The sequence below is a fragment of the Schistocerca nitens genome, chromosome 8, assembly GCF_023898315.1.
Source record: "Schistocerca nitens isolate TAMUIC-IGC-003100 chromosome 8, iqSchNite1.1, whole genome shotgun sequence".
Lineage (NCBI taxonomy): Eukaryota > Metazoa > Arthropoda > Insecta > Orthoptera > Acrididae > Schistocerca > Schistocerca nitens.
The window spans coordinates 302,350,846-302,366,587 of record NC_064621.1 but is presented as its reverse complement, the minus strand read 5'-3'; the positions used below and the strand labels follow the sequence as shown (position 1 = coordinate 302,366,587).

Here is a 15,742-nt window from a genome sequence, read left to right as displayed (position 1 = left end):
CATGCCTAATGAAGCACTGTGTTGTTCAAACTATTCCTCGAACTGATGATATGTTAACTTTATTTCAGCTTGTTAGCACTAATGTAGATTCGCTGTCGATATAACTAAATAGTCTTCTTTTTGTCCACGAATGTAATTTTACCCCACATTTCTTGTCCCGCATTGACGATTCCACCCCCTCGCTACTTTTTCCTATAAATTCACGTTATTTCTTGTCTATTTTTGTTTTCACCATTCCTGTTTCTTCAACTTTCCCCTTCCTTTATCGCTATTACTATGACGTTGCCATCAATTAACTAAGCTTATTCTCCCCATATTGTTGTCACGGTCTTTGTTAGTAACCATTTGGTATTAGATGCAAAATTGCTGCGATATTAAAAACGTGTTTTCGCCTCTTTTAATGTGATTCTCATAATTAGGTACGTTATTTCATGCTTTCTTTCTCGGGGTCTTTGTCCCGCGTCAAAGTGGGGTCGGCCGTGTTACTATTGATTTGGCTTTGTTAGGTGGAGAGGGTGGCCAGATGCCCTTCCTGCCGCCACCTCGAATCCCTCAGGACGAGATTAGTGTACCCCAGCAGTCTGCGTCCAGTGGAAGCCATGGAATAGTACGAACGTTTTCAGATGCCTGCGAGTCGTGTAACTGAGGCGGAACGTGGGGACCAGCCCGGTATTTACCCAGCGGGATGTGGAAAACCGCCTGGAAACCACATCCAAGCTGGCCGGCTTAACGGCCCTAGTCGTTAATTCGCCTGGCGGATTCGATCCGGGGCCGGAGCGCCTACTCGAGTCCAGGAAGTATCACATTAGCGCTCTCTGCTACCCTATCACGGTCAGTTAGGTACGTTATTATATTAATTATTATCACCATTACGATTATTACTATTATTTGTATTTCATTACTATTATTTCTCAGATGTATAGAACACGACTACTACTGGCTTCAGTGTTTAGAAAGAGAACCTCAGGAGGAAAGCCTGAATGGCTGTGAGCGATGGCCTTAAGACCGTATACCGATCAGCGTAAATAAGTACATAAATAATTAAATTAAACTTTCTCAACATAGAATCAGACGGCCCCTTATGATTATAGCACCCACAAACACACGCGCAAGAACTGCTAACACACTCATTGTTTCCTCCGTTCCTCTGAGTGTGAAACGACGATTTATAATTATGAAAAGTTGTTAACAGAGAACATGATATTAATATAGAATAAGCACTTCTAAACGCAATAGTAATTTTTAAACGATTAAGTATATTACGTTTTGATTCGCAATTTCGAACATTTAGTAGAAATACCTTCATATTTTTTGAGTATTTCATACGTTTCAAGAGAGGGCTACATTCAGTTATAGCTATCCTACAAAAATGCTTTTTCTGAATTATTCCCTCAAAGAACAAGTTAATTAACTGAATTCTATATTTGTGTCTCGCAGAACATGACGATATTACGAAACATGCGAAAGTTATTTATTTTCTTTTGTTTCTAGTTCCTCTGCGCCAGCTGAGCTATCCAATCGGAACTGCTGAACTGACGCAAAGCCATGGCTCTCTCTCTCTGATCACTTACATCGTGGATATGTAACACTTCTGCAAGCCTCAGTGTATTTAGTGGACAAAAGGTCACTATGGGACTCAACTGCTGTGGTCATAAGTCCCCTAGAACTTAGAACTACTTAAACCTAACTAACCTAAGGACAGCACACAACACCCAGCCATCACGAGGCAGAGAAAATCCCTGACCCCGCCGGGAATCGAACCCGGGAACCCGGGCGTGGGAAGCGAGAACGCTACCGCACGACCACGAGATGCGGGCATTATAGGATAGTAGACTTACAGCTTAGAAATGGTACCAGAGCGAAATGCTTCGTTCATCAAATTATACATAGCCGAGCAATTGTAGTAGAGGATAATGAATTCAGAGAATTTGATGACGAATCTTATTCCGTATATTACTCCTTATACAATATAGAAAGTGTCCCGATGCTCGACATTGACTTAACATCTTTTTTTTACTTCTTTGGTTAATGATTGTATCATACTGTCGTCGATTTTTACTTGCTAGATGACACATTTGGAGGCTCCCATCACTGTGGCCACAGTAGTGACACTCCGATCAACTTCGAGCCGTCCATCTGCTCGTCCATGATCGCAACCACTCAAATGATATCTTGAAGACGTGTTACTGTAACACATGGAACGTCGCACTAAGAGGTTCGACGACGACCTTCGTGAAACACCCTGATGCATGAACTATCCAATGCATCCAGGATATTCGTGAACAGGTTTCTCTGGAGTTAACCCGTCCCGACCTCCATATTTCCTTTTGCTATTATTGGCTGGGTGTTCCGCAGCATTTGCCGATTGTTCCTTAGCAATTGCCAGTTATTTCTTAGCAAGTGTCAGTTATTCATTAGCAAGTGTCAGTTATTCCTTAGCAAGTGTCAGTTATTCCTTAGCAAGTGTCAGTTATTCCTTAAGCAATGTAATCCGTCAGACCACTATTACTGAAGGCTACCGAGTGAATAACGTTCAATTTATCTAGAAAACTGAAATCAGTGTGGATATCTCAAGCAGCGGACTACAAGCATCGACAGTTTTCAGACTCCTACGAATTTTGAAGCTACGGCGCTCTCGTTTTGTGTATCGGTAAATAATGAATCAAAAATCACACTAGAAATTAAAATAGATCGTAATTTTCTAGAGGATCACCAATATGTTGTAAGATTAATACAACTGCGAACAACACTCACGTTCATATCCTTGGCGAGTTGTATGTCTATCTCGTACTTGTGGTAGGAGTCACACGCCACGTCGCCATTGCTGCCATCGGTGGTGATGTTGGGAATTGTGTGGAACATGCGATCGAAAATGCCCTCACCTTTGCCTGCAACACAGATTGATCAATAGCTAAAAATTAGTAAAAAGAAGAATTATTAAATGCGGGTTATTATTTTGTTCTCCATCCACCAACTTACATTGAACATCACGCTGCACAGATTCTTTGTGCATGTTATCTCAGGATACTGGCGGTTAGAAAAACCTATCATAAAATGTTTAGAATGAGAACGCTATTTGGTTTTACTGAATGAATTCGGTTGGAGGAGTATTGGTGGATGAAATATATGCTACAGCTACACGCACAGTCCGCAAGCTACCGTGTAGTGCGTGGCGGAGGGTACCCTGTACCACAACTAGTCATTTCTGTTAGTGTTCCACTCGCCAAAAGTGTGAGGGAAAAACGACTATCTATATGCCTCCGTATGAGTCTTAAGCTCTCTAATCCTATCTTCATGGTCATTACGCGAAATGCACGTTGGCGGCAACAGAATCGTTTTGCAGTCAGCTTCAAATGCCGGTCCTCTAAATTTTCTCAGTAGTGCTCCTCGGAAAGAACATCGCCTCCCTTGCAGTGAATCACATTTGAGCCCCAAAGCATCTCCATAATACTTACGTGTTGATAGAACCTACCGGCAATTAATCTAGCAGCCAAACTCTGAATTATTTCGACGTCTTCCGTTAATCAGACTTGGTTTGGATTTCAAACACTCGAACAGTAGTCAACAATGGATCGCACGAATATCCTACACGTGGTCTCCTTTACAGATGAATCACACTTTGTGAAAATTCTACCAATAAACCGAAGTCGACCATTCGCTTGCCTACTACATTCCTTACCATGCTCATTCCATTTCCTACTGCTCTGCAACTTTATGCCTGCATCTTTAATCGATATTTCTGTGTCGCGCAGCACACAACTAATACGGCGTTCGAAAATTGCTGATTTGTTTTTGCTATTAATTGGCATTAAATTACGTTTTTCTACATTTTAGATAACTGTCATTTATCAAAGCAACTAGAAATTTTATCTAAGTCATCTTCCATCCTCCTACATTCAGTCAACGACGACACCTTCCCTTGCACCACAGTATCACCAGAAAACAGCGACAGACTGCTGCTTACCCTGTCCGCCAGATCATTTGTGTATACAGAAAATAACAGCGGTCCTATTACACTTCCCTGGGGCACTCATAACGATATCCTTGTCTCTGATGAACGCTCGACGTCGAGGACAACATACTGGGTTCTGCCACTAAAGAAGTCTTCAAGCCGTTCACATACCTCGCAACCTGTTTCGTATGCTTGTACCTTCGGTAACCTTAGCAGTCTACCACCGTGAGAAATGATTTATGGAAATCTAGGAATATGGAATTCGCCTGTTGCCCATCATCCATGGTTCACAAGATCTCATGTGAGAAAAGGGCAAGCTGAGTTTCGCGCGAGTGATGCTTTCTAAAATCGTGCTGTTTTGTTGAGAGAAGCTTTTCCCTCTCAAGGAAATTTATTGCGTTCGAACAGAGAATATGTTCAAGGATCCTGCAGCAGACCGATGTAAAAGATATTGCTCTGTAATTTTGCAGGTCTATTCTTTTACCCTTCTTATATACACAAGTCACCTACGCTTTTTTCAAATAACTTGGAACTTTGAGCTGGGCGAGAGATTCCCAGTAAAAGCAGACTAAGTGAGGGGCCAATGCTGCAGAGTACTCTTTGTAATCCCGAATTGGGATTCCACCAAAACCTGGCGACTTGTTTGCTTTTCTGTGGTTCATGGCGGTAGGCACTCCTGAAGTGTTTGGATGTGAGGACGCCACCCCGCAAAAACTCGTCGTTTGGCACGTTAAGTGAATATCGACTCTGATGTTGTTTTAGGTCCTTCGAAAAGTTTTCACATAGGTTGTAAGTTTATGTACCAGTCCTGATGCTTCATTGCTCCCGAAAGTTCCTCACAGCAATTAGCCAGACAGTTAGACAGACTCGACAATCAGGATCTTGGATGACAAGTTTGGTAATATTACTATCATTGTTAACGTGACAAGGAATTCTGAGAAAGTTGGATGTTCTTGGATGTTCTGCAGTTCGACGGAACCATTCTGACTCTGCTATCTTGTTGCCTGGACCAGTAAAACAATTCCACGTCATTAAAACATGAGAAGGTCTCCCGGAGCTTGCAGCATTAGTGGCCTACGAAGTTACTCCAAAAGGCTTTCTATCGTCAGCGATGAACATGATGCCGTGCATCCATCATACACCAGCAGAAAATATTTTCATGAAAAGACGTTTCCAGCCTTTCATGGTCAGTTGTCAGCATATCTTCCTTCAGCCTTTTTAAATTAAGCACTTTTTTTTGCGTGAATGAGTAAACGTCTCTTGCGAGAAACTCTGCTTCCAATATCGGTACGATACTGTTCCGTCCGGACTACTCGTTCTCCAACTGGCTTTAAATTGCAGTTTCTGTCCCAGAGCAAGACGAGTTTCACACCAAAGACAGAAAAAGGGCTGTTTGTTCCTTTACCTCACGTTCAGCATACGACATCAGTTCTGACCGGAGTTCCGTCTAGACCGTTTTATTTACCACTGTCGGTTAATCCGTCAAAAATTAAGGCAATAGTCAAACTATTCCCATGTCTGAAGTTACTGCGTTCACTGCTCTTGCTGTGCGGCGTCGTAATACGCCCAAAGCTGCCGAAAGGGTGGCACATAAGCGGCGTCTTTCACAACTCTACACAAAAAAAGTCGCAAATCTTGAGATCATGCGACCTAGGAGGCAAAACTACTTTTGTTGCCGTGTTATCGTCATCGCGACTCAACACAAATTGTGTAACAAACGAGCGAGCGAACTAGATAGCTGCACCACAGTGTCCCCTGCCGGTAACGACACGACATGAACTGGCACCTTACAGCTGGCGCCAAAGTGAACTTTTACTTTCGATGCGAAAGTTGAAATTGACTCCAAGTTTCTGCCTTCATTCACATGAAAGATGCAGCGTTGTGAAATAAGATGCATCTTTTGAAACAGCTTGTAGTTTGTAATGATTTGCCTGTTGACTTCCCTGCTTCCTTCATTTAAGGCAGTTATTCCGTTTTATTTTTGCATCATGTGTACCTTACACCCAAGGCTATACTCGACTAACGAAACAAACATTGTCCTATATACTTGTCATACCGTTTCCCCTGTTCCGCCTCGTTCAAAAGCATCAGAAGATATTTTAGTTGCAATACGATCCACAACTGTCAGCAATTTACGGATAGTAAACTTTCCTGCACACTTCTAGTAATTGATTTGACTAAAATATCGATTTGTTTTTCAGTCACTACTGTGCAGTCTCAGCTCAGTGCACTTTTTGAAGCACAACAGATGCACATACTTGCGTCACAGTACAAGCATTCATCAAGTCACACATTAGTAAAAACCATAGCGGGTTGAACAGACTTCACAGTTATTGAAGATAAGTCAATGTCATCCAGTCCGTATGCTGTAGTTTTCCCTTTCACGAATAATATTAATTAATAGTCTTTGTAGTCATTAGGTTTTCTCTGTTTTATTCGTCGCCCACATCATTCTCGTGTTTCGTATATCTATTTGAGCTCCACGTAATTCCACTACTCTTATTCCGAATGACTCATGAACGTACTGGCCCAACTAGACTCAAACAACTGTCTGAATATAAGTTCGCGTTCTCGATTGAAGAACTTACGTTGGCAACATTACAATGTCCCATCCAATGGAAGTTCGTGCGGCTATCAAAGAACTTGGCCCCGGTAGATATTAACACCAGTTTCGGTCTCATAAACAGCCATTTCATATGATATGTAATACGCATGAATAACTTCAGTCGTTGTACGTTCGCGAAATCGATCGTGCTTTTTTATTTGTCTATGTTTTGAGTAAGAAATCTTATAACTGGAGTAGCTATTATTGCCACCAATTGTCTGCGGGTGTTGATTTAGATCAATGTCTCCATGAACTTCGCAATATTCATGTACTTAAAATGTCTTACTGAGAAAAACTATTGCCTTCACAAATTGCACATGAGAAAGGTCTTCCACCGCATTTCTGTCTTTTAACACACAAGAGCATGCTGGTGCTTAAGCGTAGGTAATACAGAATGTTTCAGGTGACGAAGACAAAGAATTCTTACCGCCTTCATTCCAGGCCCCCTCCACCTGTTAGGACGCGGTAGCAGCTGCGAAGATGAAGTCCTTGGGAATTTGTTGGGAGGTCCTCGTGCTCCAGGTCTTCCCGGGCGACCCAGGACACCGGCTGCCAAAAGAAAGAGCAAGCACACAGAGGACCTTATCTTCACCGCTGCAGTCTGCTTGTACGTGTACCGTTTTATACCCTGCGTCTCTGTCTAATCAAACCGTAAGACGTGTTTTCAGTGGGGTGGACCACACATTGTCGATTAAAGTCCCATTTTCAGATGGGTGTGGGTGTGACCTTCGTATCATCTTGTTTGTAGTCCGTCATTATGGCACGAAATGCCTGTTTGATGAGCTCGAACTTTAAAGAAGAAGTAAGAAAACTCTGTTTTTGTTGCGGCGACGAGTATTATGGTGTACGATGAGCCCAGCGAATAATTTCCTCCGGTGTTTACTTCGAACGGCAGTTTATCTGCCGCGAGGTATTTTGCACAGTCACTGGACCAACCTTACGTTTCCTTATCTTTTGGTAAAACGCGGTAATCTCCCAGAGCGTAGGCAGTGGCTGAGCTCATACGAAGCGATAAAAGACGTCGGAAAGACACACCTCCTTTCTCTCAGCCGCTCCTCCGGAGATGCTACGCGACTCTGTCCCTGTCAGTCTGTCAGTCGGTATCTTCATCAGTTTCCGAGCATTCTCATCAGCTCCTGGGTGGATACTTTTCCACCTCAGACTGATTCTACCCGCATAGTTCCGCTGCGGCAAACGACGGTGAAGAATAGTGTACACCAGTCATTCTTTTCTGCTGTGTAGAAAATTCAGACAGTATTTCCGTTTTGCAGTTTCACGTATCTGATATATTGTTGATTCTACATATTAGCCACATGCTCTTTCTATACGTAAATTGTCGTTAAATTCTGTGACCCAACCACAAGAAATCTGACTACGAAATGAAATGAAATTTTTTTGTGGTAAGTTGCTATGGGACCAAACTGCTGAGGTTATCGGTCCCTAGGCTTATACCCTAATTAAACTAACTTACGCTAAGGACAACATGTACACCCATGCCCGAGGGAGGACTTGAACCTCCGTCGGGGGAAGTCGCGCGAACAGTGATAAGCCGCCTGAGACCGCCCGGCCATGAAATGAAATAATGTAATTTCTGAGTCAGTTGCAATTACGCTTTGAAATAATTTCAATGGCGACAAGTGAAAAGTGTCTCCAGACCGGGACTCGAATCTGGAGGTCCCGTTTCTCGTGAGTAGTCGGCTTGACTGTCTCAGCTATCCGTACACAACTCCGGTCCCACCCAAATTCCCATCTTGCCGCACACTACTGATGTATCGACCTTGTCCGTCGTACTCAGTGCTCGATGGCATTGGCTGCAGTCCCCCAAGAGTTCAGGAGAAAGAGAGAGATCTTCTGTCCGTCAAGCTGTATATGCATTTATATGTGGATGGTGTCTGTTCTTTGGGACATGTCCAAAATTTTCACTTTTCGCCAATGACCTTTTTTCAGTGCTTAATTGCAGCCGATTCAGAAATTATTTCATCCCATTTCATTTCATCATGCATATGTGTCCGCCCCCCCGGTAGCTGAGTGGTCGGCGCGAGAGAATATCAATCCTAAGGGCCCGGGTTCGATTCCCGGCTGGGTCGGACATTTTCTCCGCTCAGGGACTGGGTTTTGTGTTGTCCTAATCATCATCATTTCATCCCCATTGATGCGCAAGTCGCCGAAGTGGCGTCAAATCGAAAGACTTGCACCCGACGAACGGTCCACCCGACGGGAGGCCCTAGTCACACGACATTCACATTCATTCACCATGTATATGTCTGCAGCTCGAGGTCTAGTGCCTAATGTTGCTGTCTCTGGATCACGGGGTCCGGGATTCGATTCCCGGCCGGATTGGGGATATTATCTGCCCGGGGACCGGGTGTTGTCCTCATCATTTCATAATAAATCATCATGCGTGACTGTGGGTAGATTGGACAATGTAAAAATTGGGACTTTGTACGGGCGCTGATGACCGCGCAGTTGAGCGCTGACAAACCAAATACCACCATCATGTATATGTACGGCTGCAGAATCATGTCCCAAAGAAGAGGCACCACACATAAATGAATGTACAGAGGGCGTTCAGTAATTAATGCAACACCTTTTTGTTTTTTGAAAGCAGGTTGGGTTTATTCAGAATTCCATTACACCATATTATTCGCCACTATTTTGGCTACAAAAGCGTATTTTTCAACACGGTCTCCGTTCAACGCGACGGCCTCACGTCTCCTTACTGGGAGGGGCTGTACGCGCGCATGGTACCATCTACTGGTCGAGGTCTCAGCCAACGCCTACCTGCATCAATAACCTCGCAATCATCCACGTACTGCTTCCTGCGGCGTGCATCATTCATTCTGCCAAAGACTTGGAAGTCTGAAGCTGCGAGATAAGGGCTGCATGTTGGATGAGGATGAACAGTCCAATGAAATTCTGTGAATTCCTCTCAGACGCACAGACTTTTATGAGGAATTACGTTGTCATTGAGAAGGAGAATTTCGTTTGCATTTATGTGGCGACGAACGCGCTTCAGTTTACTGATGGTAGCACAGTTGCTTACGTCCGGCCGGCACGCGGGAGGTCAGATTATGGCGCCCTTGTTGCGTTGATGACAGAAGCCTCGTCCACCGACTCAACGTGCTTTTGCTCACTGCCACATCTCCGTAATCATTCTATAAGTGCCTATGGATATCTCCGCTGCTCTGGTTTTCCACCAAAAGAAACTCAATGACAGCTCTTTGCTTGTAATACACCTCCTTCACAGACGCCATTTTGAAGGTTGCGTATAGCGCAGTCACCTATCGGATATTCATGAAGCTATAGAGGCTGAAGCGGGAGTATTCCACGATGACCCACAACAAATCCTGCATTTTTTTTCAACCAAAATTTTCCACTGAAAAGATGTTTTCACTACTTATTGAACCCCCTCTCTTATATCAGGTTTCATAGCCACAAGATTTCTTCAGTGCGTATGCACTTTCCCTCCTAAACTTTTGCTGGATTCCAGCGAATGCCGATAAGTAATGAGTATGATGGACGGGGACCACAGCGTCAATAGTGTGCGCCGAGATGGGAATTTGTGTCGGACTGTAGTCGGGTCCGGATCGCCGAGGCGCTCAAAGTGACGATTCACGCGAAAAGGGAAATCCGTGTTTAAATCCCGCTCTGGAACAATTTTTCACTTGCCACCTTGAAATTATTTCAGTGTCTAATTGCTGCCGAGTCAGAAATCATTTCATTTCATTTTATCATCTATACGTATCCGAAAGAATACACCACACTTCCACAATTCTGATTAACTTTATTTTTTCTGCCAAGACAAGCCATTACGTATTGGGAGTCCAAAATAAAACTGGCCTAGAATTTTGTTTCAGAGGTCTGACACGAAATAAGTTAGTTTTGCAAATGAAAAAGAGGAAAGCTCTTTAAAGAAGGAACTGGATATTTCCGACGATGACAACCGGAAGATTTTTCTCAGGGTGCTGAGTGCTCTCCGCATCAGATGACTCATGAACTGGTGCATGTGCTTTTGCTGCTGTATCTTATTGTTCCTTATATTTTTGTTTTTATTATTATTAAGCTTGTGGTCGTATTGGTGCAGCGCGTCGTCGGCGTGGTAGCACAGTGCATTCAGTCAGCGGGCATCTGTAATAACCCATTGTATGACCTATAGGAGAGTGACACAGAGAGTGTGAATAAACTGAACTGACAGACACAAACCATCCTGAGAAAGCCTATTTCCAAAGTTTCCAGAATCGACTTTAAATGATGTCTCTAGGAGTATTCGCGTATAAAACTTCACTCACCCAGGAGCATCGTATGATATACCAACGTTTGACCGTCGCACAGACTCCTGTATGGAGGACTAAGAAATAGGCATTCCTGGCGCTGAGAAGCAGCTGAAAGAGTTGATAACAAATAAATCGCCAGGTACGGATAGAATTCCTGTTCCATTTTACACAGAGTACTTTGCGGCAGTAGCCTCTTACTTAGCTTGCATGTATCGCGAGTATCTAATTCAGCGTAAATTCCAAAGCGACTGGAAAGAAGAGCATATGGCCCCTGTATATAAGAAGGGTAAAAGAATGGACTCGCTTTTTCCTTTCCTTGTATCTTCGTCGCCTTTCTTCCGTGTGGAGATCGTTTCTGTGCGAACTTCAGGCGTTTGTCAATAGTTCAAGTTTGGAAAATTGGCTGTTCATTACAGGCGTCCCGCAGGGACCGCTCTGTGGCATGGGTGATATGTTCTCTTGTGCTGTAGCGCTTGGCACGAAGAAGTTCCTTCATTTTGGAGAACAGGTCGTAATCGCACTCGCTAGACCCCGCCCCCTGAAGGTCCCGTGTTCAATCCTGGGAAGGTGCAGGGACTTTTCCTCTTTGCAGCTATCCAGGACGGCTCCAGCTCCAGTCAACCTTCTATCAAACGCACTCCCAGTATAGACTTTACCTTTTTTTAGTATTAAGCTTTGTTAAGCATGCAGACTATTCGGCACAGAGTGAATATAGTGAGCAACTTTGCTGTCTCCTACCAAGTAATTTCCCAGTCTATATGCAGTCTTATTTATTTCAAATAACTTTGGTAGTTGTCACGATATCTTTTACGTGGGCGTTCATGAAGGCGGCGTCCAGTGGCTCTTATGTTGCTGTCCTGACGGTCCTATTTGATCTTGTTCGAATGGCATTCCATTGCAATCCTGTTACTTTAATTTTTGCTACTGTGTATGGTCCCTTGTGTAAATTAGTATGTTAATCATTATGTGGTTTTCCCCCGTCCATAATTTCCTTTGAGATTTTAAGTAGATCGGAGTAAAATACAGGGAGCGAAAGGCTATTTACAATTTGTACAGAAACCAGATGGCAGTTATAAGAGTCGAAGGGCATGAAAGGGAAGCAGTGGTTGGGAAAGGAGTGAGACAGGGTTGTAACCTCTCCCCGATGTTATTCAATCTGTATATTGAGCAAGCAGTAATGGAAACAAAATAAAAATTCGGAGTAGGTATTAAAATTCATGGAGAAGAAGTAAAAACTTTGAGGTTTGCCGATGACATTGTAATTCTGTCAGAGACAGCAAAGGACTTGGAAGAGCAGTTGAACGGAATGGACAGTGTCTTGAAAGGAGGATATAAGATGAACATCAACAAAAGCAAAACGAGGATAATGGAATGTAGTCAAATTAAATCGGGTGATGCTGAGGGGATTAGATTAGGAAATGAGACACTTAAAGTAGTAAAGGAGTTTTGCTATTTGGGGAGCAAAATAACTGATGATGGTCGAAGTAGATAGGATATAAAATGTAGACTGGCAATGGCAAGGAAAGCGTTTCTGAAGAAGAGAAATTTGTTAACATCGAGTATAGATTTAAGTGTCAGGAAGTCGTTTCTGAAAGTATTTGTAGGGAGTGTAGCCATGTATGGAAGTGAAACATGGACGATAACCAGTTTGGACAAGAAGAGAATAGAAGCTTTCGAAATGTGGTGTTATAGACGAATGCTGAAGATAAGGTGGGTAGATCACGTAACTAATGAGGAGGTATTGAATAGGATTGGGGAGAAGAGAAGTTTGTGGCACAACTTGACTAGAAGAAGGGATCGGTTGGTAGGACATGTTTTGAGGCATCAAGGGATCACAAATTTAGCATTGGAGGGCAGCGTGGAGGGTAAAAATCGTAGAGGGAGACCAAGAGATGAATACACTAAGCAGATTCAGAAGGATGTAGGGTGCAGTAGGTACTGGGAGATGAAGAAGCTTGCACAGGATAGAGTAGCATGGAAAGCTGCATCAAACCAGTCTCAGGACTGATGACCACAACAACAACAACATTTTTAGCAAGTTATCTAGTGGACTAAACAGTTTCCGGGCATCCCAATCAATCTTTAAAAGTTCGCTCAAAGATCTGTGCTATGACGAAACCGGATATTAGACACTAGCTACTAATCTCATCTCTATGGAAATTTTGGAAATTTGTGGTGAGGTCTTATGGGACCAAACTACTGAGGTCATCGGTCCCTAAGCTTATGCACTACTTAATCTAACTTAAACTACCTTACGCTAAGGACAACACACACACCCATGCCCGAGGGAGGATTCGAACCTCCGACGGGGGGAGCCGCCCGGACCGTGACAAGACGCCGTTAGACCGCGCGGCTACCCCGCGAGGCTTATCTCTATGCAACAACTATCTAGCGTAGTGACTGGGCAGATGTCTAATGTAGTGACTCGGATTTCCTTATGCATAATTGCGTGTATTCTGAGTCTATGTACCTTTCGAGGATTAATCATGAAAGAGCACTTCTCGGATCCATTTCATTTTGACCACCATATAAATCACTGTGAGATAAGAGCATTCATAAGTACTGTCGTAGCTGATGGGATACCAGTTCGATTTTACACAGAGTACGCGAAGGAACTTGCCCCTCTTCTTGCAGCGGTGTACCGTAGGTCTCTAGAAGAGAGTAGCGTTCCAAAGAATTGGAGAAAGGCACAGGTCATCCCCGTTTTCAAGAAGGGACGTCGAACAGATGTGCAGAACTATAGACCTATATCTCTAACGTCGATCAGTTGTAGAATTTTGGAACACGCATTATGTTCGAGTATAATGACTTTTCTAGAGACTAGAAATTTACTCTGTTGGAATCAGCGTGGGTTTCGAAAAAGACGATCGTGTGAAACTCAGCTCACGCTATTCGTTCACGAGACTCAGAGGGCCATAGATGCGGGTTCCCAGGTAGATGCCGTGTTTCTTGACTTCCGCAAGGCGTTCGATACAGTTCCCCACAGGCGTTTAATGAACAAAGTAAGAGCATATGGACTATCAGACCAATTGTGTGATTGGATTGAAGAGTTCCTAGATAACAGAACGCAGCATGTCATTCTCAATGGAGAGAAGTCTTCCGAAGTAAGAGTGATTTCAGGTGTGCCGCAGGGGAGTGTCGTAGGACCGTTGCTATTCACAATATACATAAATGAGCTTGTGGATGACATCGGAAGTTCACTGAGGCTTTTTGCGGATGATGCTGTAGTATATCGAGAGGTTGTAACAATGGAAAATTGTACTGAATTTCAGGAACATCTGCAACGAATTGACGCATGGTGCAGGGAATGGCAATTGAATCTTAATGTAGACAAGTGTAATGTGCTGCGAAGACATAGAAAGAAAGCTCCCTTATCATTTAGTTACAATATAGCAGGTCAGCAACTAGAGGCAGTTAATTCCATAAATTATCTGGGAGTAGGCATTAAGAGTGATTTAAAATGGAATGATAATATAAAGTCGATCGTTGGTAAAGCAGATGCCAGACTGAGATTCATTGGAAGAATTCTAAGAAATGCAATGCGAAAAGAAAGGAAGTAGGTTACAGTACACTTGTTCGCCCACTACTTGAATATTGCTCACCAGTGTGGGATCCGTACCAGATAGGGTTGATAGAAGAGATAGAGAAGATCTAACGGAGAGCAGCGCGCCTCGTTGCAGGATCATTTAGTAATCGCCAAATGAGGTGATAGAAAAACTCCACTGGAAGACTTTACAGGAAAGACGCTCAGTAGCTCGGTAGGGGCTTTTGTTGAAGTTTCGAGAACATTCCTTCACCGAGGAGTCAAGCAGTATATTGCTCCCTCCTACGTATATCTCGCGAAGAGACCATACCGACAATCTTTCTTTCCACGAACAATACGAGACTCCGAATAGAAGGGAGAACCGATAGAGGTACTCAAAGTGCCCTCCGCCACTCACCGACAGTTGGCTTGCGGAGTATGGATGTAGATGTAGATGTAGAATTAGATGCGTTTCTCAGGGATTCGGCGAGAGGATGGAGTGAGGCAGTCCTGAACAGAATGTGGCATCGTGTGGTCCACCTCAATGCAACCACAGCATTGAGAGTCTCAATATCTCCGACTGTGGAGAGCAGCAGATGTTGTTCCCCGATTCCACATCTGGTGCACTTCAGTCTGCAACGGATGTCATGAGGAGGACCGAAGCCTGGAAGTTCGATAGCTGGGTTCTCGACCCGCAGGAAGTCTCGATTGTTTGAAGATGATCACTCTGATTCTCGGGCAGCTACAACGTACACACGAGCTCTGGAACTTCTGCCTCGTCAACCCCCGAACTCCACAACTTGCCGAAAACTGCTATTGCTCCCAGTAAACGAATTCCGCAACCTACAGCAGCTCTGTGATTTTCTCTTGCCAGCACCCCACAATCAATAACCCATTTCGTAGGAGTCGTACAATATTAAGCTAAAGAATACTACGACATTTTTTTACGAAATTACATAATGAACTTCGGTTGCTAGCACTTTTATCCAGAAGGTATTTTTAAAGTAACTACACGAGTTGGACAAAAAGTAGTGGCGATGCTATTATAATGCATACCAGACTTTATTAACAGGCGCTCACCATATTACGTGCACTCAGTACGTTCGCCCCGCATCTCGATCACTTTCCCCCACACAGATGGAAGGCGCCGTACATCGTTAGCGCGTCCATTTCCGTCGATGTCTCGCAAGGACCGGCCTGTGGCACGGATGATGTATCCTCTTTCATTGTAGCACTTCGAACGAAGAGGTTCCTTCACTTTGGAGAAGAGGTCGTAATCGCACAGACTCATTTTCGGGTGAATACGGTAGATGTTCCAGTATTTCCCATCTCCCAAGTGTGCAGAAACCCATTCACGTGGTTCGTCGTGTAGGATCGCGCATTACCAT

General features: G+C 43.7%; 1 pseudogene; it reads right to left on the bottom strand.

Annotated features, from left to right (window-relative positions):
- The window catches only part of LOC126199537 (myrosinase 1-like), a 106,732-nt pseudogene that overhangs the window by 15,748 nt on the left and 75,242 nt on the right, over positions 1–15,742 (bottom strand).